Source organism: Arvicola amphibius, chromosome 3 (genome assembly GCF_903992535.2).
Source record: "Arvicola amphibius chromosome 3, mArvAmp1.2, whole genome shotgun sequence".
NCBI lineage: Eukaryota > Metazoa > Chordata > Mammalia > Rodentia > Cricetidae > Arvicola > Arvicola amphibius.
In genome coordinates this window covers 97741986-97769129 of record NC_052049.1, presented here as the reverse complement: position 1 = coordinate 97769129, position 27144 = coordinate 97741986, and the positions used below count along the sequence as shown (strand labels likewise).

General features: G+C 42.8%; 1 protein-coding gene across 3 annotated transcripts in view; it reads left to right on the top strand.

The window, feature by feature from the left end:
- Ntm (neurotrimin) overlaps positions 1-27144 on the top strand; it is a 421851-nt gene that overhangs the window by 32198 nt on the left and 362509 nt on the right. The window lies entirely within an intron of this gene.

The following is a 27144-nucleotide window of genomic DNA, read 5'->3' as shown; positions in this document are numbered from 1 at the left end:
GGTGGTGGGGAGTACTTGTTGGAGTCAAACAAAGTAAAGACATTAGCTGGTGTAAATTGAGGGGTAAACACTGTCAAGTTTACTAGAGAAGGATCCTGTATTCACTCTCTTGTTCCCCAGTGTTTCTATGAACAATGCAGAGTCGACACACAGGCAGGTCAACACGCACAGTGGACATAGAGAGTCTATTATCAGGGGACATCGCCTTTGCCACCCTGTTAACCTGTACGGCCGGACAGACTGTTATACATGACAGCTCCAGAATGCTCAGGAATGTGTCTGCTTGTCATCTCTTTGATCACAGCAGGCTTTTCCAGGGTGAGAGTGTCCTTCTCCTGATTCACTGTAAGTAGAATGGAATGTGCAAGCATCTGATACCTGCCAGGGAGCTATCATCCTATGTCTCCGGAGAATAGAAACTGTACAGTAGAGGTGACCTGAAGATCTTGCTTGCTATCCTAATGTGGCAACATCCAGGAAACATGATGATCAGTTAATTAAATTTACCAACCTTATTTCAATATCATAGTTAGCTTATGAACAAAAACACCATCTGTATTCCCTTTTCTAAAAAAAATTGTAGGGGAGGTTTCACACTATGTTTGAATTCACAATCATTCTACTCTGTCTGCTGAATTCTGGGATCACCAGGTTAGATCATTGTATCCAGTCGAGTTTGGTGACTGAAGGGTGAATAAAAGAGAGCGAGAACAGAGTCCGTGGAAGGGCTCAAGTGAAGAAGAAAGGTGGACGCTCAGGGAGGCTGGCAGACAAGTACATCACACACCTTCTCATAATATGGTTTATAGGCAAATGATCTAAGGTAAATGGACAATAGCTCATAATCTGTCAAGTTGACATGACTCACTGGTTGTCACTTGTTCTTTTTGTGCTAATGGGGCTTTAGTTTCTGAAAGCCACCAAGAGTAGTGTTCTAACCTGTAGCTCTCTGTCAGAGGATATTAAGAATTGGACACCGGAAAAAGAAAAAAACAAATGAACAAAACAAAACAAAAAACAGAAACCTGGATGGTGGTGGCGCAGGCCTTTAATCCCAGCACTCGGGAGGCAGAGGCAGGTGGATCTCTGTGAGTTTGTGGCCAGACTCATCTACAAGAGCTAGTTCCAGAACAGGCTCCAAAGCTACAGAGAAACCCTGTCTTGAAAAAAACAAGAACAAATAAACAAAAAAAAAAACACGAAAGGGAACTGGACACTGGTACCCTAGAGTACTCTTTGGTTCTCTGACATCCTTGTGAAGTCACCTCCTCCTCTGGGGGCATGTCAGAGTAACAAAGAGGCAAAGGGATGAGAATTCAGGTCTTGCTTTTTGTTCTTTAGCTGTGAATGACCATGTGTTCCTGACTGCATTATTTAATCACGGCGCCTCATGACGTATAGTGCTTTCTAGGTAACAAGCTTTCCTTCTAGTGTCTTGATCCTTCTCTCTGTCTCTGTCCCTATGACACCGAGGAAGAGTCTTCTGAAGGAGCGGGAAGAATGTCTTTGAGCTGTTGTTAATTGGAGACGGGAGTGACTCATGATCCTCCACACAGTAGAGAGAAAGCAGGATAAATGGAGGGTAGATTTTATTTGACTACTACCATAGCGCCCTGAGGGTATGGGGATGGGGATGAACCATAGAGTGCCACACCCATGTTCACCACCACATGCTTGTCTCATTCAGGAGCAGCTGTGGGTCATTTGAAGTGATCAAAACAACTCCCCAAGGAGAACTCCCAATAGTGGAGGTCTGAGCTTCTAACCCTGCCTCTGTTCTAACTGAAGTAACTCTATAACAGTAGGCAGATATTGGTTGTGTAATAATCAATATTAAAGAACATATTTAGATCTATGGACTCAGCCCACGTGGTATAACTGATTTTTTTTGTTTGTTTATTCAAGACAGGGCTTTTTTTTCTGTAGTTTTTGTAGCCTGTCCTGGTTTTTGTAGCTCTTGTAGACCAGGTTGGTCTCAAACTCACAGAGATCCACCTGCCTCTGCCTCCCGAGTGCTGGGATTAAAGGCGTGCGCCGCCACCACCGGGCTTATAACTGCATTTTAAAAACTTGCTTCCTTTGTTTCCTTTTCTTCCTCTCCCTTTAATAAACATTTGTTAATTGTCCGTTTTATACCAGAGCCTTTTCAATGCTAAGATTTTTTTTAATGAGTAAAGTCTATAAAGCTACAATCTTGAGGGAAAAATGGGCCCTTAAATGCCTAACTGTGAAGTGAATGGATCACAGAGGAGGCTCAGGTAGGAGTCACTGCGCAACGACAAAGAATGGGTTAGTGACATAAATATAACAGCTGTTGTCATAAGCAACCTCCAAATCCTAGTCAACCAACGTGGCACACATTAGCTTCTTACTTAAGCAACATCTGTGTAGGAGGCACAGCTCTTGTGGGTGGCTCCTTCCAGGTGGTGATGTAAAGACTGCACTTCTCCAATGTAGAATTTATATTAAAGTCCTTGCTTCAAGGAGAGAGAGGGAGTGGTCTGGTAGGGTTGTGTGTGTTGAAGGGGGGGTCTGTTGTCTGGAAACGGAGCCTAGAACTGCTGTATGTCTCCACCTAGCACACTGATCCCCAGCTTTCCTTTAATACAGTTCCTTATGTTGTGGTGAGCCCCAACCATAAAATAATTTTCCTTGCTACTTCCTAATGGCACTTTTGCTACTTTTATGAGTCATAATGTAAATATCTGATGAGCAGGATGGTCTCAGGTGGCCCCTGTGAAAGGTTCAGTCAATCCCTAGAGGGGTCGCACCCCACAAGTTAAGAACCACTGACTTATCTGCTTAGGGGTGCTTGGAAAAACATTCTTACTATGGGTTAAAGCTGGACAGTGTCAACACTTTGGAGCTCAAATAACACTTTCTTTGTACAGAGACTAAGTGTCTCTCTGGGAATCCAGGGAATAGATCCCAGTTGCCTCTGAGTTTTTGGTATCCCTCTGTGCTTAGCCGTGCAGAGTATTGCAGGTCAGTTTTGGTCTAAAAAGCACTCAGCTTGCAACTTTGAGTCTATGGAGCATATGGGGGAGCAGAGTTGTCAGGTGGAGGAACATCTACAGCAGGATTTTATGGTATTGCTTGTGTCTTCTCCCTGCACCCTTCCCCTTGTTCCCGGGGGTGAGCATTTAGCAGTATAGGTCATTGGCACAGAGACTGCCCTCCAGCCAGAGGTCCCTCACCATGTGGAAGTCCCCCAGTCCTGGGCTAGTGACAGCACTCAGAAATCATAGCCCAAGAACCAGTGCTGATGTCTGGGTACTTTCTGGGAAAAGCCTAGATTATTCCTTGCTTTAACAAACCAGCCTCTACTTTGGATATACACTGAAGTTAGAGTCCCCACTGAATTGTTTCTAAGTTTCTGACTTGGTAGGTTATGACTAGGGCCTAGTAAGATCTGCAATCCTGACAAGGTACTACAAATAGAACATTCTTTATTCAGGAATAATAGAAACCATCAGTATTTCAGGTATTTCTGATTTGGGAATGTTTAAACGCATGTGTATTATGAGATAGTGGAGACGGAGAACTGAACTCTAAACACTATAGCGATTTGCCTCATACGAACCTTAAATGCATAGCCTGGAAGTCATTTTCTTGCAGCAGTTTTTGTACAGAGCACATCAGACTGTAGTCCAGCACAAGCGCTCAAGTGAAGAACTTTCCATTTGTGGTGTCATGACCGAACTCAAGATGTTCCTGAAGTTGGCGAATTTGCATTGGGAGTTTGCATTTTCAAATGCCTTGTATTGATGATGCTACTTTGGGGGCTAAGCTCGGAAAGTGCCTGTGTGCAAGTCTTCAAAAATGTAAAAGACTGGTATGGTGGACACAAATGGCTCCCTCTTCACAGGTGGGATGAAAGAGATCACTGAAGGACACTTGCAGAATGAGCTCTGCTCTTTCTCCTTGGTGTTGTGAATACTCCTCTCTTTTCCTCCCTCCATTTCCTAAAACTTTGCTCTCTTTCCATAGGTAAATATCATCATCATCATCATCATCATCATCATCATCACTGGTGGCAGTGGTGTGGTGGTGGTAGTGTGTGTGCAGGTGTGTATGTGTGTGTATGTGTGTGTGTGTGTGTGTGTGTGTGTGTGTGTGTGTGTGTGTGTGTTAGTGAGGTGAGAATACAGGAATGTGCATGCATATGTGTTCATGTTTGACCCCAGTAGAAGATGTTAAGCATTTTCCTCTATTGCTGTCTGCTGTAATCCCTTGAGTCAGAGCCTTTTCCTGAACCTAGAGCTAGGCTGGTGACCCCCAGACTCCACTGGTCCTCCTCTTTCTGCTTCCCACACTACTGGGGTTATAGGCACATGCGTGTGGCCGCCTGAGCTCAGGTCATTGTGTGTGCATGGAAAAGCGCTTCCCTAGGGAGCAACAACTCTAGCTTGGACAAAGAACTTAAGGAATGCAGCTTTTGTTTTAAGGACTTTCTCACTGCATGCCCTTCCACCGTGAAAAATGTCTTGCTGAATCAGACCACAAATAAGTAGAGGTAACCTATCCTTCAAGATGCAGATCACAGAAGCATGTATCAGAATCTCATCACAGCTTCAAGCCATCTCTGATAGCTAGAGCTTTTTGGCCCGGCAGACATTCTAATTCTCAGTCAAATTTTTCTAAAAGGGGAAAAATTACCAGTTACAGTGATCTTCCTTAAGAAGGAGTCACTTTTGGAGGAGGCTTAAAAAGCTGTATTTGTGCACTATTTGTGTGTGAAATTGTGTTCTTCCTGCACACAAACTAGCCTGAAACACTTTCCTCCTTTTTAGCCTGAGATCTTGGGAAGGAGCCCGTGATTTTAAGAGATCGAGGTGACACTGATAGGCTTTTGGTAGTCGATAAATGCCACGGGCTGGTGCGATGATAATTTGCCTAGAAAAAAAGCAGAAAATGCTTTAAATCCAGAACTACTAAGCACAGAGCAAAATTCTGGTGGTTAAAAGGCAATCAGCAGACAGCGATTTGCAATAGTGGGGCTCTGTGCTGTAGTGTATTAATCCTTGTGCTCATATTGCATTAGACATAGGAGGCATTAGACGCAGGAGGCGTCAGACGTTTGCTGAGTAGAGGTGAGTTTCTGATGATCTATGTGCGGAGGTCCTTCGTGTTGGAGGAAGGTGACAGGGCAGTTCTTCCACCCATTTGTGAGACCCAGGATATCCGCCTGGATATCCACACCCTCACTCAGATTTCCTTCCACACCAGGACCAGGAGGCTCTCATTATTTAAACTCCACATTTTGCCCTTCAAATAAAATTCTGCCTGCTGTGTTGGTATCCGGTAGCTAACTCCTCGCTAATTTGAAATAGGTCTCGGTGGATTGGCATCCCCTCCCCTCCATCTGAATTGCAACCTGGCACTTCATCTCTCCTGTTTAAAATGAGGGGCGAGCATGCTTCTGAGTGTTTAAGAGTTGGAAGCTGCTTCAGGGATAGGTATTTGTAGTTTCATGAATTATTTATTTAAGCAAATGTATACAGAGCATTTATGTGTTGGAGTATATGCCTGATCACACTTGAAGAGGTGTTGTGGAAATGTATCATGCCACAGCATCACCATTTTGACATATGTAGTGCAGAGAACCAAAACAGCTCTCCTGGATAGACAGGATTAGTTCAGTTTGGAATCATTTGGCTCTCGTGATGCAAGACTAAGTAAATGCGTTTTATCATCTTCCCTGTTGTGTGAGGATAAAGCTGGGTCTGGATCTATTTGGGCTTCATGCCTAGCGTTTTGAACTAAGCACAGTCCCTTTGGTGTGTTGTTGAATTTCATTGTTTTTGTTCTTGTTTTATTTCTCGTCCTTCAGCAAGCCGCAATCAGGAAAACAGTGGTATGGTGTTTTAAAGGTTTCCCACGTATGGTTCACAAATAACATAGCTCACTTTTAACTATTTGTATGAAACAGTCTTATTCCCTTAGTATCTGCCATCTCACCAACGTCCTCACAATCTTGCCTACACACACCACACACACGCACACACATACCTAGTACTTAACAGTGCGTTGACATGTTAAGTTTGAGCAGTAAGAGGGTGAGCTTTCTGCACACTGGGATTCGTTCACATTTAGGCCTATCTGGCTGCAAACTTACTTGAAATCCTTTATTTGGACTTGGAAGCAGATAGCTCAAGATAAACACGTGCAAGGCCCTGAGTTTTGTCCTCAGGACCAAAGGCATGCATGTGCGCATGCACGCGCGCACACACACACACACACACACACACACACACACACACACACATCTTTATCCTCTATAGATGCTAACTGAAGGCAGCTTTTTGATGTCCCGCCGTCCCCTTCTGCATTCCAGTTCATTTGAACTAAAGCTGAAGGGAGATCTAGAATGAGCCCCTCATACATATACAAGCTGAAAACCGTAAGAAGGGGGAATATCCAGATGAAAAGGCCAGCCAGGTGTTCAAATTTTCACCTAAATTGTCAATATTTCCACAATCACTTAGAAAAGTAATCCCAAAGGCAGCCAGAGTTTGTCAAAAGGAAAGGGCAAATAGCATACCCTCCTTGTTAATTCTCTGGGTGGTATCGTTTCCCCACTGTGTACTGACCCCTCCCTGAACTCCTAGGGCCTTTCTAGATCCAGTCTCCCAGTCTCCCTTGGAATCCCGGAGCAATTGCTCACTGTAATGAGTCCATTCTGAAATCTCCAGGAGACACAAGTGTTAAAATGGATTGATGGCACCTGGCACAGCTCTCCCCCTGATGAGCACTCTTGGCTATTCAGAATCTCCAGTGCAGAAGGGTGCCATACTCCCTGCACCGTTCTGAGCCGTGCGTGGGCTGAGACTGAACAGGTCTACACTTTGTACACAGCTAATGAACTGGGCTTAGTTACACAGGAGGAAGACAGAATGCAGTAGTCGGTCACCAGATTCAGGTCAGAAAGAGAACGAGAGAGCCATCCAGGGAATCGGGGTTTCGGGGAGTGAATCATGTAGATTGAAGCTGGGGCATGTAGGCAGTGTGAGACTCAAGAGAGACAGCGGGAACAGGGAGATGGACCGCTGATGAGTGTGCCAGCACCTCTCACTGGAAGCCTGCTGGTGTGAGGGCAGCCATATGGTCCTTTTAAAGAACTCCTTCTCAAAGCCTAAAAGCATTGGTGTAAGAAGACATCAAGCACCACACAGGAGCTCTTATTTTGAAGAAGATCATACCTTGGTCAAATAAATTGCCTCAAGGGTCAAAGAAAAGATTCCCTACTCTATTTCTCTTTTTAGGGAAACGAAAACAAAGCAAAACCAAACCCGGATGCATGATCTCTGCTAAAATATAGAGACTTTAAATTTAAGAAGTAGACATTTCATTGAAAACACTTTTCTTCTCCGGAGGAGCCCACAGTTTGGCAGGTGTTTTTACATTCATTTCCAACCATATGTGGCACACACAATATGCATCTTACACAAATGAAATGTGTCCCACGTATCGATCTGGGCCACCCTTTGTTTACAAACAGTATATCAGCAATATGTTCTCCCATCAGGGTGTATAAATTAAACTTACTTCTTTTACCTAGATGAGTAATATTCTATTTTTCTAAGGCTGTGAAATATATCTCAATGGTTCCCTCTATATTCACACACAGGCTATTCTTGCTTCCTCTGTTGTTCCAACCAGGCCACGAGAAGCGCCTCGGCATAGACAGACAAACAAGTGTTTCTCAAAGTGAACTCATGTCTCTGGATGTGTGAGCACTAGGAGTTCATAAATCCAAAGTATGGAGAACATTACAAAATCTCATAATTAAGGATTATTGGATTGTTCAATTTTAGGGATTTATATATTGTTTTTTATATAACACAGCCTGTAATGAATGGAGTTCTTTTTTTAATACTTTATTGTTTCATAATTTGCTTAAAAACAGCGTACTTTTGTCACATTGATAGGTAAGGTATTTTCTTTAAATTGGAAGGTTAATATCTTCATATGTGACTCCACATTTTTCATACTTTTGCTTCTTTTTGTGCAGCTTGCTTAGATTTTATCTATTTTCCCCCTCATCCTTCTCTTATCTATTTTTAAGAGTACACTATATGTTGGAATAAATTAATCATTGCCATACATCTAATAAATCATGCTCTAGTTTTCTTGCAATCTTATCATTTGTCATATGTATTTTCTACATACATTATTTAATTTTGTGTAGTTAGATTAGTTCTCGTTTATTGTATCTGTGTTCTTGCTTAGAAAGAAAGGTAATTGCTATTCTGAGATTAATATTCTGAGATAATATTAATGATTTTCTCTCATTTTGGCTTTAGAATATGGTCTTACTATGTAGCCCAGGGTGGCCTTGAACTCATCACCGCCACTCAAGCCTTCTGTATGTCAGGATTAAAGACCACACCTGGGATGGATTATTTCATCAGCTCTTTATCATTTAATTTTGATTTGAAATTGTTGGTCCACCTATTTATCCATGGGGTTATCCTTTGTGTTTTGATTGATTGATTGATTTTGTCCAAAAGCTCAGTCCCAGCATATTTTATTAAGCAATATCTACTTATGTTGGCCATGCGATCTTCACTGGTCAATTTGATGAACTGAACTGAAGAAGTGTCTCTATCAGGTTGGCATATTAGTACACTTGTGGGTCATTTTCTTAACTGCTTCTTGATCTGCCATGTCCTTGATTAAGTTAGGAGGGGCCATGTCATTGTGGGAGGTTCAATTCTTAGGCAAGAAGGCCTTGGCTATAAAAGAAGGGTAGCCGAACAAGTCAGAGAAAGCAAACCGGTATCAATGTTCGTCTGTGGTCTCTGATTTAGCTCCGACCTTGAGCTCCCTGACAATGGACATTAACTTGCACGATGAAATAAACCCTTTCTTTCTCAGTTTGGTTTTGCCTACACTTTTATCAAAGCAGCGAAAGCTAACTAGAACACTTTCTTTGTTAAATAACACTGGCTCCCGTATATGGATCAAATCCTGGAGTTTTTATTCCAGATTGATTCCCCAGGCAATTCTGGGCTGCCTGTAGCATTTTTGTCTCATAAATTGCTGTAATACTTATTACTTGTGTATAATGAAAGCAGCCTAAATACTTTCCTAGATTAACTATTTTTCAGGAGTTTCCTTAATTTGAGAGCAGAGAGACAGCTTTGTGGTTGAGGCTGTATGATTGGAGTTCGGTTACCAGCACCTGAGGGAAATCCAGGTCTGACGGGAATCTGATGCCTTCCTCTGGCCTCTGTAGGCACTGCACTCACCTGCACAAACCTGCACACAGATACACATACTTTAAAAATAAAAAAAAAATATAGAAACAACAAATTTTCCCTAACTAACTCCTGAGACATAGCATATAGTAGGGGTTTAATAGGAAAAGATAGGAGATTTCACACTCTGTGGATACCCTTTTTGGGTTCTAATGACTCATTTGCTCTGTTGTATTCTTGTAAACTCACTCTTTCCTTTAGAGGCAGTGGATGTTAGCTTTGTATCTTAGTTAGGGCTACATTGCTGTTATAAAACATCATAACCAAAGGCAACTTCACTTATAGTTCTGTATCATAGTTCATCATCAGAAGCATTGAAAACAGGAACCGAAGCAGGGTTGGAACCTGGAGGCAGGAGCTAATGCATAGGTCATTGAGGGGTGCTGCTTACTGACTTGCTCCTCAGGGCTTGCTCAGCCTGCTTTGTTAGAGTACCCAGGACCACCTGCCCAGGGGTGATGCCATGCACAGTGGCTGTACCCTCCCACATATATCATTAATTAAGAAAATGTCCTGCAGACCTACCTAGAGTCTATTCTTCCTGAGATGTTTTCTCAGTTGAGGCTGCTCCTCTGCAGCGACTCTAGCTTGTGTCAAGTTGATGTGAAATCAGCCAGCACACTTGGTACTCTCCAAAGAGCTTTCTTAGATTTCCCTGGCAGCACAGCCTTTCTACGCAAACTGTGGTGGTTCTGACTTTATCCTCTTCCCTTCCTCCTGGTCTCCTTCCTGTTTGACTCTTCTCAGTGCTTTGTTTTGAACAAAGGCCTCTAAGGATGCTAAGCACATGTTCAACCACTGAGCTACATCCCAAATTCCCACCCTCCTTTTTATGGTGTTAGGATAATATAGGCTGTAATTTACATACAACAGAAATTTATTTAAAGCAGAATCATGGTGGCTGGGGAGTTCGAGAGTATGGTGGTGGCACACACTGCCTCCTGATATGGTAGACAGGCAAGCTAACAACAGATCAAGATAGAAAAGCCAGCTTTTGTCAGAAACATGCTCTGGAGAAAAGGGCATGAATTCATCCATGAGGATGGAACCCTCTTAACAAATTACCTCCTAGATGTGCCACATTTTAATGCCATTATATTGTCCATTTTATTTCAACATGACTTTGGTAGGGACAGTGTCACACTCTTCATGACTTCAGGAATCCACTGGAGTGACAAGGGAATGAAGAAAGGTCAGACACACAGACATGTGTATGGAAAAGCTGAGGTCAGGTGGGAGGGCACCAGCTGCCCAGAAACTCAGCATGATTATTCTTTAGAACTGAATCGAGGAGGCAGGGTTCCTGTCTACAGCTCAGAAAAGAGCCAGGTTTTGCTAATTTCCATTGGAGATCTGCTTACGTAGATTATCTAAGGATCAATCGTCTCAGAAGAAGGAGTTGTAGGTGATAGTTTCTGCACACATTGTTAACACATTGTTAAACATTTCAATCAGAGGAAGACTTTTCCAGTTCTCTGAGCCTGACCCCAGGAAAGGCTTCATCATTCCCATGAGGTAGCAGAGTCCCTTATATGTCTGTATACATGTCAACAACAAATATCCACTCAGGACTCCACCCACTTCTTACGCATTCATTCGGTGCTTCCTCACTCCCCCACAAGACCTGCAAACCTTAACAGGCTCAATGGGCCCTGCCTCTGGATTCCACACAGCTGTCCAGAAATAAGGCTTTCTCTGTGGGGATTTAGGGTGTGTTTAAAAATAAAAATAAAGGAAAACACAGGAGCCCTCCTATAATACCCCATTCTTCATTCTCGGTATCTGACATTCATTACCTGGATTTCTTTCCAATATTATTTTATTGCCCTTCCTCATTAAGTTGCACATTAAGTGTGGGGTAACTGCTTGCTGCTTGGTCCCTACTGAGGAGCTTCCATTGCCTGTGAGGTCAGTATTTATTGCCACGGCCAATGATTGACACTCTCACAGCTAGTCACCTAGACTGGGGCTGAGCGTCTTCTTTGAAGGCAAACTTTACGCAGAGCCTGGTACATAGGAGCACTGGACACTTGCTGATAAAGGAAGGAACAAAGGAAGGGAAGAACGGAGGGGAGAAGAGCAGATGACACGAGTCTGTGCGGAGCTTTGGTGTGAACAGGGCCTGTGTGAGACAGCTGTGTGGGCTCTGTCCTTGTTAAAGTTCTCAATGTTTCAGTGCATTAGCGCTCTTGCACAGATAGTACGCGGTGACCCGTGCTGTATTCCGAGTGATGTACAGCTACCAGGAGTGACTTTGGTAGGAGCTACATTTGGATATGAGTATTGGTGCCCTGTGTAATTGGTTTCGATTACTTTTTTAAACCTGGAGATTTTCTTCCTTTGCTTGGTAGTGAGCACAGATGACATCCAGAAAGGGAGGTATTTCATGCTAAGCCTGACTGTTATAAAGTAAAAAAAAAAAAAAAAAAAAAAAAAAAAAAAAAAAAAAAAAAAAAAAAATTTAGGTCCTACCAATATCATCTCTGTTGTTTTTATTATCGTTAGTTTAATATTAGTGAATGGATAGTGATGAATATCATCATATCTTTGGCCATAAACTCCTATGTGCTATATACTGAGCAAGCTATTATAATAAAAGTTGATCCCAATTATTACGATATCCAAAGGAATATCATGAAGGACTTGAATACTTGGTCACTTTAATTTCCTAAAGCATGCTACTGCTTTGTTGATGAAGACCTTTAGACAAAGGAAGCTTTGTTGTTCCATAGTTTCCTTTTTTGCCTGTAAGAAAATGATTGTACGAGGAAAAAAAAATGCCTTTTGTTCCACTCTTTAGCGCCATGGTGCTCTCACTGAAGGCTGCCTTAGCTGTCTCCATGACTTCCTGAAATGCAGTTAGGAATCAGAGCCGACTTCTCCAGGACTCAGCGCAGCGTCCTTTCATTTGCTTTCCCCAATGTATTTGTATGTTTCTCTTCATTTAAAATTTTTTTCCCATTGTGGTCAGCATACCTGGAGGAGCCTGGTCCTCTGAAAACAATCAGGGGCATTTGTTATGCATAGTGTGTGCTATGGCGAAACTCCAGAAGGTATTCCATTGCAAAACTGGGACCTTTTCTGCCCAATGATTAGCAACCGTGCACCCCCCTCCCCACCCCTGGGAACTCCCATTCTGCTCTGAGATTCTGTGAGTTTGTTTTTGATGCCACATGTCAGTGCCATCATGCCGTATCTGTCCTTCTGTGGCTGTCACATTTCGCTTGGCATAACAACCTCAGGGTTTTTCCATGCTCTTGCAGATGGCAAGATTTCCTTTCTTTCATAAAACTAAATATTGCGATGTGTGTAGATGCCAGGTTTTCTGTGATTGTTTATCTATCTATGGATACTTTGGTCACATCTCTATCTTAGGTGTTGTCAATAGTGCTGCAATAGTGAATATTGGAATTTATTTCATACACTTATTGCTTGTCTGTTTATTGCCTAACATCTCTGGCTAGAACATCAGTTGTAAGGCAGAAGCTCCATTTTATCCACTGCCGCATCCTCAGCATCCAGACCAACACAAAGTCCTGGACTTGGGTCCCAGTACTGGCATCTTTGTCCTTAATTACTAAGGCAGAAAGCCATCTCCGTGGTGTTTCAGGCTGTGCACATAATAAAACCCTAAGCACAGCTAAAGCCATTCCATGCTTTGGCAGCTCTGGGCAATGGAAGCTGTGTGTCAGGTTTACTCCGATAACAGCCCCTGCACCTAGAACTGTTACCCACATTCCCAAAGTCTCTTAAGTCTATTCCGCCGAGTCACTAGTAACATCTCATGGAGTCAAAGTCACTCACTCGAAACCTTTTTTTCTTTCCCCCTGGAAAGTCACAAGCATGAGGACTAGCATGTCACACTTCGGGTGCATTTTTAGAAGTCTAAGATGAGTTCAGAGCTCTGTGTCAAGTTCTGCCAGACCTTTCACAATTCCCTCATTGCTCTAAACCAAGTCCTTTATCCTTACAGACTCCCCCCCCCCCATTTACATACCTCTCCAGAGCTTTGCAAACTGTCTGTATTAGCTGTTTGTAACTGTCTCATGAGTCTTTACCCTCTACAACGAAGGGCCTGTCCTTGATTTGGTTCCTTCCTTGTCTCCACAATCTAGCTCAGTTCTTGACCCAGACCTCAGGCTACTTAGTGAGTGTTTACTGGTGGAGTGACTTTGTTTCTGCTTCCCCATATCATCTGACACAGCTGTACCATGATGTACCATGAGTACCAGACTCCTTTAGCTCTGGCTTCAATGTCACTTGCTTAGAGTGCACTTGTAACACCTCCTCTGACCTTTTCCCTCGATAGTCTCATCTCTGTTGCGTCCTATGTTTCAGACATGACAGGATATTCTGAAAAATAGCCTGAGCTCCCTCTTCCTTCCACATTGCATAGAAACCTTCCCTTTAACCTCTCATTCCCTTGCCTAGTTTTCTAAGTATCTTGCATATTGGCTTCAACTATTCCTCACATCTTGGTTCATACTGCGCCCAAACTAGCAAACTCACCATTATAACCATATAATCATAGCCTCGACTCCTGCACAGGACTGAGAAACCCACATGCTCCCCTTTTATTTCACCTTCTTTGCAGCTTACATTTTCTCTAACTTTATTTTTATTTATTTTATTTTCTTGCAGTGCTGATACTGGAACCCAGGACTTTGTGCTTGTTAGACAGGTTCTCTACTGCTAAGCTACATTCCCAGCTTGATCCTCTCTTAATTTAAAGAGAGTAGAGAAGCTGACGAAACCCTTGCCAATGGATAACACTTGTTACACTTCCGTTTACTCCTGAGCCAAAAGAAATGAAAGTGTACTTGTATTAGGATATTGATAACATTAATTTAGATACTATATGTACATTGTCCTGCAGAGAGTGAGTACTCTATAAATATAAGCTATTATTCTATTCAAAACCAAAATACAAAAGAATCCTTGACTCTGAACTCCCCTATAATCTTCTTTGACATGTCCTCCTTAAATTTCTCTTGGAGTCTGGACAGGATAGACCATATATTAGAATACTTCAAGCCTGTGTCTCTCTTTCCTCCTTTCTAAGACAGAATCACAGTTTCAGGAATATTTTCTTGTGTTTAATTTTCCCCCCCTCTCTGAATTCTGACAGTACTAGGAGTTGAATGTAGGGCATTGTGCATCCTGGGTGAGTACTCTATTGCTAAGCTATAGCCTTCTCTCTTTCCTTGTGTTCTCCACAGCACCCCGAACATTATTACTCTCTATAGTTTCTTGAGGTGCACTGAATCATTGTGGTGCTGATGGGGCTGCTTGCTGGTATGTATCCGGCAGCTTGGATGAAGAGACTATTTCCACTTTGGTAATGCTCCAGCAATAAGGACCTGCTTCTGACTCTTTATTATGGAACCATGAAAATCACTAGCATTGAAAGAAATAAGATCAGAGGGGTCATAAACAGGCACGTGATTCAGTGCAACAGTGTGCCTTGCTCATATTTTTAACTTAGCCTTTCAAATAGACAATGGACCAGCGCCTTCTCAGCAGATGGGCCATGTTTGTGCCTTAGCCACTTAACAGCCATTAGCCTAATTCCATACACTACAGCCAAATTAAATACTAAGTAAGAGCCTATGAAAAGCTGGTTTGGAGACAGTGTTACTGCCTTCACTCGACAGCCTTCTATGAAGCAGATGCTCCCTCTCCACCCTATTAACCTGGTCCAGTGAATTAGGGGCCTTCCTGTCTGGAACAAAGACGGGCACAAAGCACAGTGTGATGCTGGAGATTGGGGGTAAAGGCCCAGGCCCTCCTTACACCCCCATACCACCTGCGAAGAAGACAAGACTTTGAACCTAAAAGGTCATAATGAGACTTCTGCCACATGCATTCCATGCCACATAATCCATGAAAGCTCCCAGCAAGAAAGCATCCCCTTTTCTCATTGACAGTAAGTCTGACAATAACTTACCACTTGCTTTCTTGTGTGTGGGGACCTTACTGATAAGTCAAAGTCCTGAGCATCATTCAAGAACATCTCTAATGTCCCTATCTCCTTGAAGGTGATTTGGTGCTCAGTGTAATTGCTTGTCTCAAAGAACTAAGTGTAACATGAGGGAGCCAGGCCTGCTTGTTTGGATTTCTGTCCCGGTACTCTACAACTGTTTAGCCCCAAAGAATATCAAAGGTTCTAAAGTTATAAAGCTGATTGGTCCATTAGTTCTACCCTCTTACTGGCTAACTCTCATATCTTGCTTAACCAATTTTTCTGATTTATTTTAGCCATTAGCTCAGTACCTTTTTTCAGTGGGGCAGATCATACCCTGCTGCTTCGGTGGTCTGGGCAGGACTGGGAAGAATCAACTTCCTCCTTCCCAGAGTTCTCCTGTTCTTATTACATCATTTCTACTTCCTTTCTGGTTTTCCCACCTACACTTCCTGCCTGGCCAATTGGCATTTATTTAAAACATGATTGACAGAATACAGACAATTCTCCTGCACCAACTAAGTAGCCACAATGTCTGCTAAGCACCCCTTGCACTTACCCAAAACATGGCTTTTACTGGTACTCAACTGCTGTCAATCTTAAGTCATAAATGCCACCAGGATTTTGCTTCATTCAGGAAAGAGACTTTATATTGTTTATCTGTGTACTTTCTACAAACTACCTGTAGCAGATCTATGTGTGCATGCTGTATACACACATAAGTATATATGTGTGTACTTATGTAATATACTATAATACTGACTGAATCAATGTAAAAAATTCATGGCATTTTAGGTTTATGATTACTCTTTTTCCCCAATGACTCCTGTGGAGCCTCACGTTGTTCTTGTGTGTTTGCAAATATCTCTGCGATGACTACATACTTTCTTCCCCTTCATAATTACCAAGAAGCAAAAGCAACAAACTGAATGTTCACCAAAGGGAGGTGATTTACCTCTCCCATGCAAAGATACCGCTCATGAGTGTTTCACTTTAGAAATGAGCAGAGCTGAGTAAGGTGACATTGACATTTTGGGGGTGGTGGTTGGGTTTTGGGATAGTGTTTCTCTGTAGCTTTGGAACCTATCCTGGAACTAGCTCTTATAGACCAGGCTAGCCTTGAACTCACAGAGATCAGCCTGCTTCTGCCTCCCGAGTCCTGGGATTAAAGGCATGCATCACCACCGCCAGGCTGCACAGGCTTTTAATCTCAAAATCAGGCAGCCTGAGTCAAAAGGACGGTGAATTAGAAGCCAGCCTGGGAGTTCATTCTAATTCAGATGACCTAACAAGATCCTGTTTCTAGATTAATAAGTGAATGAGTAGAGAAGTAAATGAGTTAAAGAAGCCAGCGTGGTCCTCAGCTGGTGATGAGAGATAGTGGCTGGTGCTGCTGAGCCTCTCTCCACCCACGTTTACTTCAGCCTCTGCCCTGTCCAAACTCAACAGTGGTTTTGCCTGTTATGGTCAGCTAGATATAAGGACAGTGGCGCTGGGAGCACAGCTCAACTTCTTTGTTGAGTGCCAGTTTTGTCAATCCTGAAAAATAAATATGTAGCTGCCTTTTATGGCTCCTGGACAGCAAGCACTGACTCAGTTTTCCCCTTGCTGGTAAGGAAGTGTATTTGGGAAAGAAGGTGGGCGCTGGTGGGTTGTCAGGCATCAGGGAAAGACGGGGTGGTCTGTTGTCGTGGCAACAATTTTTGATTTCGCCCATGGCATGGAAAGTGGAGGTGCTAAGATTTTCAAAAATAGAGGCATACTGTATTTTTTCCCCTATATTTTATAAGATTTTTCAAAATGTATTTTAGGACTAAAATTGGGATCCAACTTTCTGGTTATTGGTATGTAGGGGGTATACAAGTCTTTTTGAATGGCAGAAACCAAGTTTGAGGTGTGTGTGTGTGTGTGTGTGTGTGTGTGTGTGTGTGTGTGCAGTATTAGTACTGAGAACAGACCTTTGCAGACCATGTTACTTAGGGGCTGAGTGAGAAAGTAAAATGTACTAAAGTATATTAAAATCATTGGGAAAATGGGCCGTTCATATCCACTAATGCGAAGGTCAGAGCCTTCACTCGACAAAGTGACTTCTTTGCACTGGTGGCTTTGTGTGGTCTGTGTTCTTTGGCAATGATGATCTGGGTGGGATTAAGTCTAGTTGAGTCTTAGCAGTGGACCCAATACAAAATCCCCTCTGATCCCCCAGAGTACTTTTTTTTTTTTTACTAGAAAGAAGGGGTAGAGTAAGAAAGAAGAAAATTATTCTTAGGTTAAAACTTGTAATAAACCAAGAGGAAAGAAGATGAGAGGATACGTGGGGAGCAAGAAAGGAAGAGAAATAAAATGGCGTGACATGAAGACAGCAGACCCATAAAGGAGGCTGAAGAGTAAGTCACTCTGGAGAGAGGGTGAGCAGCAGCTCTGGTGCTCCCGGACTGCAACTGTCTTTGACAGTATTAGCCTGTTCTTAAGGATGGCAAAGTAAAGTGCTATTATTTAGTAATGTGTAGCCAAATTGGTCCAATTATCAGTACATGCAGTAACTACATTAAGCATATTCCTCTGAGTTAGATTCCGCCAGAGGTCTGACTTAGAGTAAGACCTCCATTAGCCCCAAATAGCCACCCGAAAGAGGGCTCTTGTCAGTCAGCTTCTTTTGGATTCAGATCAGTGGTGTGGGGAGCTAAACACAGGCATTTGGAGAACACAGGATGCTCTGCTCACTAGAGGTGGCCGAAGGCCTCTGTGGCCCTTATCGGTGTTAGTGACGAGCAGAGCCATCTGCTGCTGTGTCCTAGGTCCTGGGGATCAGTGGATGCATACTATGGCTTGTCTTCTTCATGTCCCAGATGGAGGCTGCAGCTGCAGGCTAGGACTATTCTTGGTATGGCCACAGGCTCTGGCTCTCCCAAGTGTAGATGCTGCATAGCATCTTCCCTTTCTGTCAACACTTCCCAGAGAGCCTGTGCATTTAACTTTGCCCCAAATACCCCTGGCACAAAGTATGTGTCCAGTCCACTTTTATAGAATACATGAAATCAACATTTATGGAATATATGAAGCTACTGTTTAAAATGTATGCATCATATGTTTGCTGTGGAAAGTCTTAGGATGCAGTAGTAAGCAAAAACCAAACACAAGTTAAAACTATTGGTTTGTAATTCACCATTCATGGTTCATCAATGTTAACATGTCAGCCATTATTTTATACCCCTTTATGCATAATTATATTTTTACTTGCAGTCTATTCATACAAATTGTATAACATCTTATCATTGAATACAGTGAATGAAGTGATCTCTGTGTGTGAGCACATGTGTGTGCATATGTGTAGTATATATAAGTATGAGCATGATGTGCTCATCCATGCATGCAGGTTTGGAGGTCTGAGGTTGATGTGTGTCTTCCTCTTTCATTCTCCACTGTATTTTTTGAGACAGGGTACCTTACTGAACCTTGCTGTTCTGCCTAGACATATCAGTGAGTCCCATCCCAGCACTGGGGTTAGAGATCTGTGCTGCCACACTCAGATTTTATACTAGATAGGGATCCAAACATAGGTTCTCATGTGTGCTGTAGTAAGAGCTTCACCCACAGAGCCTTCTGTCCAGCCCCCATTTGGGATATTTCCTTGCTACAAAGTATTCTATCCCATAGATGGGCTATTGCTCTGTTACTGATAGTGTTGCTTTTGTAAATACTGTTTGAATGAGCATCCTCTTGTGACATCTTCATTCCCAACTCTGATTGTTTCCATGGCTTAGATTAAATGCCCAATTTTTGACACCTGCTGTCAAATGGCCCATTGCATAGGTGCATTGCTCATTTCTCTACAACATCACCCTTTCATCTGTGCTGAATATTATATTTTTGTTGAGGTTTGCTAGCTTGATTGGTGGAAATACTATGCCATGTTTTAAATTGCCTTGAGATGAATGGAACTGGGCTGGAATTTTCCCACACATCTTGACTAGATACTTGATAATTTTTCCCCTCCATTATTGATGCCTGGATCCTGGCTGTGATCTGGGTAATAGCTGTTTGTCAACTTTTTGCTCCCCCTTCCTCTTCTTAAAAAGGTGCCAGGGAGGAGAAGCGCTGTTCAAATGCATTCAAAAAGGATTTTAAGTATTAGAGGGAAATATAGATGACCAGAGGACTGAGGACAATTAGTCTCGACAATAGTTTTTAAGAACTGCAAAGGTACAAAAATGCCTACATTCCTTTTTAAAATTTCACTACATATTGTGAAATCTATAGGTGATGTGAGAATCCTCTAGTGCTATGGTCCTCATCAGTCTGACGAGAATAGCTGAGAACAGATGAAGGAGAGGGATTGTTTAGTTTAGCTCATAGCTTCAGAGGAGTCAGAACAGTTCACATAACTGAAGAGGAAGCTAAGGAAAGAGCCCAAGCCAGACACAGCCCCAAAGACACTCCCCTCAGAGACCCCCGACCACAGTCAGTAGATCCCACCTCCTGCCTTATATCCCTTCCAATCACCTCTTCATATTGTGAATCCATCAAAAAATTCATTCCTGCCTTAGGTCATTGGCCGCATGAATTAATCCTTGCAGGAAACACCCATGCAGACACATCAAAGCTGTGCTTTAGCATCTCCTAGGCATTTTAAAAACCAAATCAATTTGACTATTAAGGTTAACCAGCTCCAAGAGCTAAGAAAATCCTTCTCCCTCACCCTGTCAGTTCTGCTATTCCCCACTACCCTAGTGCTCAGCTCTGGTTTAATAACAGTGGGGTTTGGGGCTGGTGTCCCCATCCCATTTTAACTTTCCTAAATATGTCCATAGCTTGACTTTAAAAACGTAACAGCAGAAAATGACCAGAGGGTCACTAGGTGATGTCTTCGCAACCCAATTGAGACAGCCCCTGAAGCCTGTTCTCAAGATAGCTCTTCCTTGTCTTCCTGAATTATTTACAAAACCTGTGGGGCAAAGGCCTTGAGTGAATGCACTTCCTTCTCTACATGCTCAAGAACTCCCAGGGCCAGGCAGGGAAGCCAGTGTCTCTCGGATGTCTGATGCTGGTGTCGGGGAGTCTACCATCGATTTTCTTTAGAACAAACGTCTCTGCAAATGCCACAGACCTCCATTAGCCAGCACTGTAGAGACCGGGTCAGAACCAGACAGGCTGATCAGTGAGAGCCGTGGACTGTCTTCACTCCTGTTCTAGACTGGGGCTCCTTCCTTCTGTCGCACAGAAGCATCAGGGAGATGGCAGGTGTTGCACATTCAAGGCAGCGTGGTGACCTGGAGCATTTCAGAGTCTCAGTTATTAAAGATATAATTAGAGCTATCCGCATTAAACAGGCACGTGGGAGTACAGGAAATGGAAAAAGGACCAGAGCCTCCTGTTTGGATTGATTGCTTCTCAACAGAAACGATGTGGGCAGGCGTTCCCTGACAACCCACAATACTTTCTCATTGCTGTGAGTCTGTGGCCAGATTTTTCTAATGTGGTAAGCACAGAGTGCTTAAGAATCGGGGAAACCTCTGGAAGTCTCCCAGCATTCCAGCTTCTACTGAACTGAGCTCAGATTGCCTCCCTGTCTGTTTGCTTGTGGGTTGGGCTACAGTGCAGGGGCACCACCCAAGAAACGCAACCTTTCTTCTCTGGGACATTATTTTCTTCTTCACATCCATTGGCTTCCTTTCTGTTCCCTCCAAATGTGGGGCCCTCTTGAAGTTGGTTGCCTCAGCACTGATTGGTAGAAATTTGGCAGGAGTGAAGACTCTTTCCTTTCACCTGTGTGGTCCACTGTCACACACACAAAAAAAAACAAAGGCGGGCAGCCTTGAGTCATGGGGAAAACATCTTCAGGCATCAGTATTGGGAGACATATTGAATTCTAATCCATGTGGCAAGCTTGCTTTGCAGTGTTAATTAACTTCCTTAGTTGTATGAATGTGTGAGTGGACACACTTTATTCCACCAGTGTTAAAAGAATGTCCTGGGTGTTGGGCTTCTGCTGTTGTGACAGAAAGGATGGGATAAACAACCTAAAAGGGAGGCCAAACCGATTTTGACCCGTGGCTTCCACCTTGGTTGTCCTTCTGTGTGACGATGGGTCTGCTGTGAAGAGAGTCGTGGGGGAGCACTCAGGATGGAACAAAGCTGTTCACCTCAAGGTAGATGGCAAGAGAGGAGAGAGACAAAGGGGCTGAAGTCTCTATCAATTTTTTTAAAACTATTATTTTTTTTGAGATTGTAATATAATTACATCAGGTCCCCCTTCTTTTTCCTGCCTGCAAACCCATTCATGTGCCCCTCCATGATCTCTTTCACCTCACTGACCTCACGGCCTCCCAGTAGGCCCAGTCTGGGAAAGGCAGTAGCACCTCCCTGCAGAGACTCAGTAGTGCCAACACCAGGGACCCAGAAATACCATCAGTGGGGACCAAATTGAAGCACACTAGATTTGTGGTAACATTTAAGAGATTAAACCATAACACTGTTACTCATGCATTAGCTAGGGACTACCATCCCTAATTTACATAGAGAACAGCGGGTTTGTGGAGATCTAAAGTCATATAAGCTAGCAGCTGACCAAGCTAGAATTTATAAACTACTTTTTATTTCAGGGTCAATCTTGTTTTCTTTCCAAGATATTACAGTTCCTTTACTTCACAGGGTTGTTGTGAGGATCAGATAATTATAATATAGATGGAACATAAAAGAGAAAAATCTAAGCAATATTTGGTGGTGTTATTATTGCTTCTATATTTTAGTCACTTGTCTGTTATGAAAAGGCTTTCAAAGGAAGGCACACAATTGGAGGGATAAGGACTGGCAGGGAAATCCCCTATCATGTTAGGAAACCAGGCCCAAGTGTTCCACTCTCCCTTCAGCAGGTCTGTTTATCAAGGGGACGTCTGGGTACAGTACATCAGGGTCCCACAGCTCTGGACACTGGGGGAAGTAGGCTGCATATGGAGCTGGGCTGTCAATCATTCCAAACTGTCTCCTGGCACATCTCAAAACCATTGACCTTTAAACCTTGGAGTCCAGTTGTTACCTGTGATTTATTTTATTGTCATTTATCTCTAAGAACCATACAAATAGGAATAAAGATAATAAATATGAGAATATTTAAATTGCTATCAGCTTTATGTGCTGTTTCTATATCCTCTGCCATCCACCCTCGAATTGATATGAGGAAGATTAATTTTTCATTTTATCCTAGTTTTCTGGTCTCAAATTGTCTAATGGGCAATTTTAATCTTAATATGAGCATTCTGAGGATCATAGAAGTTTTCTAATCTACCTAGAGATGAGTTGATGATAGGCATAGATACATGGATGTATATGTGTGTATGTATATAGATATACATCTGAGAGTGTTCATACTATAGATGTATATTAATATTAATAGAAGCTTCTCTTTTGGCTTCATGCAGAATGCTTAAAGATACTTGAGATTTTACTCTAGGAATGGAAGCAAAAGAAGCCGCAGGCTTCATGGTTGATTGCTTTTCTGATTGGTGCCATAAAAAAATGCATTAGAAAGAGAGAATGTTTGATTTAAGGAGCGCCTAGATGCCGACACCACCTCTGTTTGTTTTCCTTCCTTTAGCAGAAACCTTGTAAAATTTTTATGAAGCATTAATGGATCCGAGATTTTTCTCAAGCAAATTTTATGAGGTGAGCTTAATCCCACACATCCGACCCAATTTAGAAGTCTTTAGAGACATGGAGTATAAACGCTCAGAAGGTGTCCTGGGCACCTTAGTGCTGTAAGGAGAGTGGACTGGGACAAGGAGGGGCCTTTTCTCCTCATGATGCTTTGGGATGAACTTCAGACTCTCATGAGTGGCGAGGGCAGAGAGTAAAATACTGTAACCACAAAGAATGCTGAGCAGGTAAGCCGGAACTGCAGGTATTAAATATGAGCCAATAATTTAGCACGGAGCGCTACAACTTTCCCCATAGAACTCTAATCTTTAATGAGAAAATCATTTAGGAAAAACACAAAAATTTATTGTATCAACAGCTCCCATGATGTCAGCCTGTAATCAATGACTTTAATCTGGGAAGCACAACCCCACACTCCCCTCTCCTTGATTTATTTTCTATATCAAAAGAAAAGAACTCTGAAGAAGATAAATTAAATGCTGGTGTATGCTGGTGAGTCCCGCTGCTCTTCCTGAAGTTTGCTTTCTGCACACCAGACAGCACACTGTGTGTCTACAAGCCAGAAGCAGGAGGATGCTGACAGGAAGGACTTCCTTGGATGGACTGAGTGTTGGCTTGTGGGCAGTGCTCACTCAGTGTAGGCGCACTGTTAAATTTAGAGTCAGCAGGAATAATGTCTTTTGGAAGAAAACATAAAGCTATTACAGACGAGAACACCAGTGACTGGTTCGTGGAGCATGAAGGGTCGTAGATGTTATGTTCTTCACAGGCTGTCAGGCCACTTTGTGTGTTTATAACGAAATGCTCAGGATAACTGACCTACGTGGAGAAAGGATGTATTTGCGCTCCCAGTTTTGGGTCACTGTCATGTGGTCAGTTGGCCCAATTGCTTTGCTTCTGTGGTGAGGTGGCCTACCATGATATGAGTGTCTGATACTGTTAGATTGCTCATCTCACAGCCAAGAAGAAGAGAGAGGGAAGGGCAGGGGACCCAGGTTCTCCTTCAGCGGCAGGCCTCGATCCTCAAAGGCATCTAATTAGGCACTACCTCCTCAGGTTTCTACTGCTTCTGAGCAGTGCCATGATAGAGACCAAGCTTTGCACACACAGCATTCAGAGGACAGTTTTCTAAGCATAGTATCAGCTATCCAGGCTGCTGCCGCCACTGAAGAGACGCTGGAAGAAGGCATGAGACTTGGCTGTCATGGGCAGAGGATTTCTAACAACAGTGGCCCCAAGTTTGTGCTCCAAGTCTCAAATACAGGATATCTATGGCCCGAGTTCTTACTGCATAATCCATTGGTTTGCAAAACACCCAAGCAAACCCCAGTTTAGCAAGCCTACATGTTGAATAATGGGAGGACAGCAAAGTAAGTTATAACATTTTTCCTGGTCCTGGGGCATCATTTTGTCTTTATCACACTGGATATAAAAAAATCAACTCTGTGCCTTGTAGATATCTAATTGTCTCTGTCTTAGATTTTTTCTGTTTGTTCTGAGACAGGGTTTGTCTATGTAACAGTTTTGGCTGGCCGGGAACTTGCTTTGTAGACCACGTTGGCGTCAAGCTCACAGAGATTTGTCTGCTTCGGCCTCCCGAGCGCTGGAATTAAAAGTGTGCGTCAGGGGCTGAAGAGATGGCTCAGAGGTTAAGAGCACTGCCTGCTCTTCCAAAGGTCCTGAGTTCAATTCCCAGCAACCACATGGTGGCTCACAACCATCTGTAATGAGGTCTGGTGCCCTCTTCTGGCCTGCAGGCACACACACAGACAGAATATTGTATACATAATAAATAAATAAATTAATTAATTAAAAAACTTTAATTAAATAAAAGTGTGCACCACCACCACCTGGCTAGAATTCTTTGAATGTGGAAATGTCCGTGGAAAGATTATCTTTGCTTGTGCTTGCAAGAGGTACAAACTGTAAGAGACCCACTTGGAATGGTTGCTCCCTCTCAGTACTTACTATTCGTTCCCTGTTGGTAAGTTTTTCATATCATGAGCTAGTCTGACATACCTGGCAAGATGGTATCAAGACTATTTCGCTTCTCTCAGACCACATTTTTTTAAGTTCACTATTAACAGGGCTCCACGCTGTAGGGTTGAAGCTATTTCTGGCTTGGCTTCAGCTTGGGCCCCCTAGAGGACCAGAAAGGACTAGATGAACAAAAGTCAAAATGATCAGGGACTGCTTAGGGAAGAAAGGAGAATATTAACCTCAAGTTTCTATACTGACCTTTGTAGCTGCCCAAGACACAATTGTGGGTACTACAGTGAGTACTGATCTGGGCTGGTAAAACAGTAGTCCAAGGCCGTTGAGTCCTCTGCTCTGGCCAGTGAGGTAAGGCTGATCCTAACTACTTCTAGAGTAAAGGAGAGGCTTCAAAAGCACTTTAGAATTCTTTCTGAGCATCTTATATTGTAGAAAAGTCATAAAGCAGGCACCAGAATGGCTTAATAGGTAAAACACCTACCAAAAGAGCATGATGACCTGAGTTTGATTCCCAGATTCTATTGTTGAAGCAGAGAACCAATTCTGAAAAGCTATCCTTTTACTTCTACATGTGTGTCACGGCATGCACACACATATATATGCACTAATAGTAACAAATAAAAAAAGCCCAAAGTGTTCAGAAGGATGGCAACTTTTTGTCCAGTCACTTAAGATTTGTAGTCTGAGGACTCACAGTTGGGAAAGAGGGACATAGAAGGCTTCAGTGACACTTGCCTCTCAAAGTAACAGCCTAGGCAGAAAGCCATCAAAGAGAACACCTAAAAATTGTGATAAGGATGTTGAAGTGTAACTTTCCATAACTGATAGCTTCTGGAGGAGGTGAAGATATGGAAGAACTCAGTTTTCTTTAAGGGACTGGCCACTGAGGGTTTCACCATGCTCCAGTGAGGAGTATATGGGTGAAATAAATTAAACTTGTTTCTTCTTCTTTCTTCTTCTTCTTCTTCTTCTTCTTCTTCTTCTTCTTCTTCTTCTTCTTCTTCTTCTTCTTCTTCTTCTTCTTCTTCTTCTTCTTCTCCTCCTCCTCCTCCTCCTCCTCCTCCTCCTCCTCCTCCTCCTCCTCCTCCTCCTCCTCCTCCTTCTTCTTCTTCTTCTGCTTCTTCTTCACAAAGGTTGGGAACAGACCTAGGAGGACTGAGGACTGGGAAGTAAGTGTGCTTTGGGTTCATGATGTGGAATTTCCAAATAATCAATAAAAATATGAAGAAAGAGAATTGTAGTCTCAAGGTGTTCTTGGGTGGGAAAAATGTTTATAATTATTGAATTCCCAAGTAATTCATCTATCATTCCTGGATGGTTTCTGCACTGTGGTTTCTATGGCAGTTGGAATAGTTCCAAATCTTACCTCTTTTGGTAGGGACTGACCAGCCTTACTGATTGTTGGCATTCTGTATTCAGATTGTTTTCTGTTCATGAGTTCAGCCAGTTTCAGGTCAAAAATACTAGATAAACAATTTGTAAGTGTACAGAGTTTTTTTTCTTTTTGTTATCCAAATACTACAGTGTAATTAGTCAACATTTAGATTAGGCATTTTAAACCACATAGAGTTGATTTGAAGTATAAGAGAGTTATGCTTAGGTTGTTTGCAGACAGTATGTTGTTCAGCATGAGAGCTAAGCATCTTGTCTATTACCCCTTCCCAGGAGGATCCATCTCCTGAGGAAATTGGGAGCATGGGCAGGGAAAGGGAGTGTAGAAGGGGAAGGGGGAGAAGGTGATAGGAGAGGAGAACATGAGGGAATGGGATGGTTGAGATGGGGCAATGACAGAGCAAGAGAAAGGAACAGGATATTTTGATTGAGGGAGCCATTATGAGGTTAGTAAGAAACTTGGTACTAGGGAAATCCCCAGGAACCCACAAGGATGACCCCAGCTAAGACCCTAAGCAATAATTGAGAGGTGCCTTACTGGCCTTGCCTTGTAGTCAGATTGATGACTACTTAATTGTCATCACAGAACCTACATGCAGGAACTAATGGAAGCAAATGCAGGGATGCACAGCTAAGACTGTGCCAAGCTCCCAGAATCTAGTCGAAGAGAAAGATGCACGATAATATGAGCAAAGAGTTCAAGACCACGATGGGGAAACCCACAGAAACAGCTGACCGAGTGGGAGATCACTGATTCTGGATTGACAGCGGTGAAACCTACATATGACCAGACTGTGCCTTCTGAATATGGGTGACATTTGTACGGCTTGGGAAATCTGTGGGGCTACTGACAGTGGAACTAGAATTTATCACTATTTC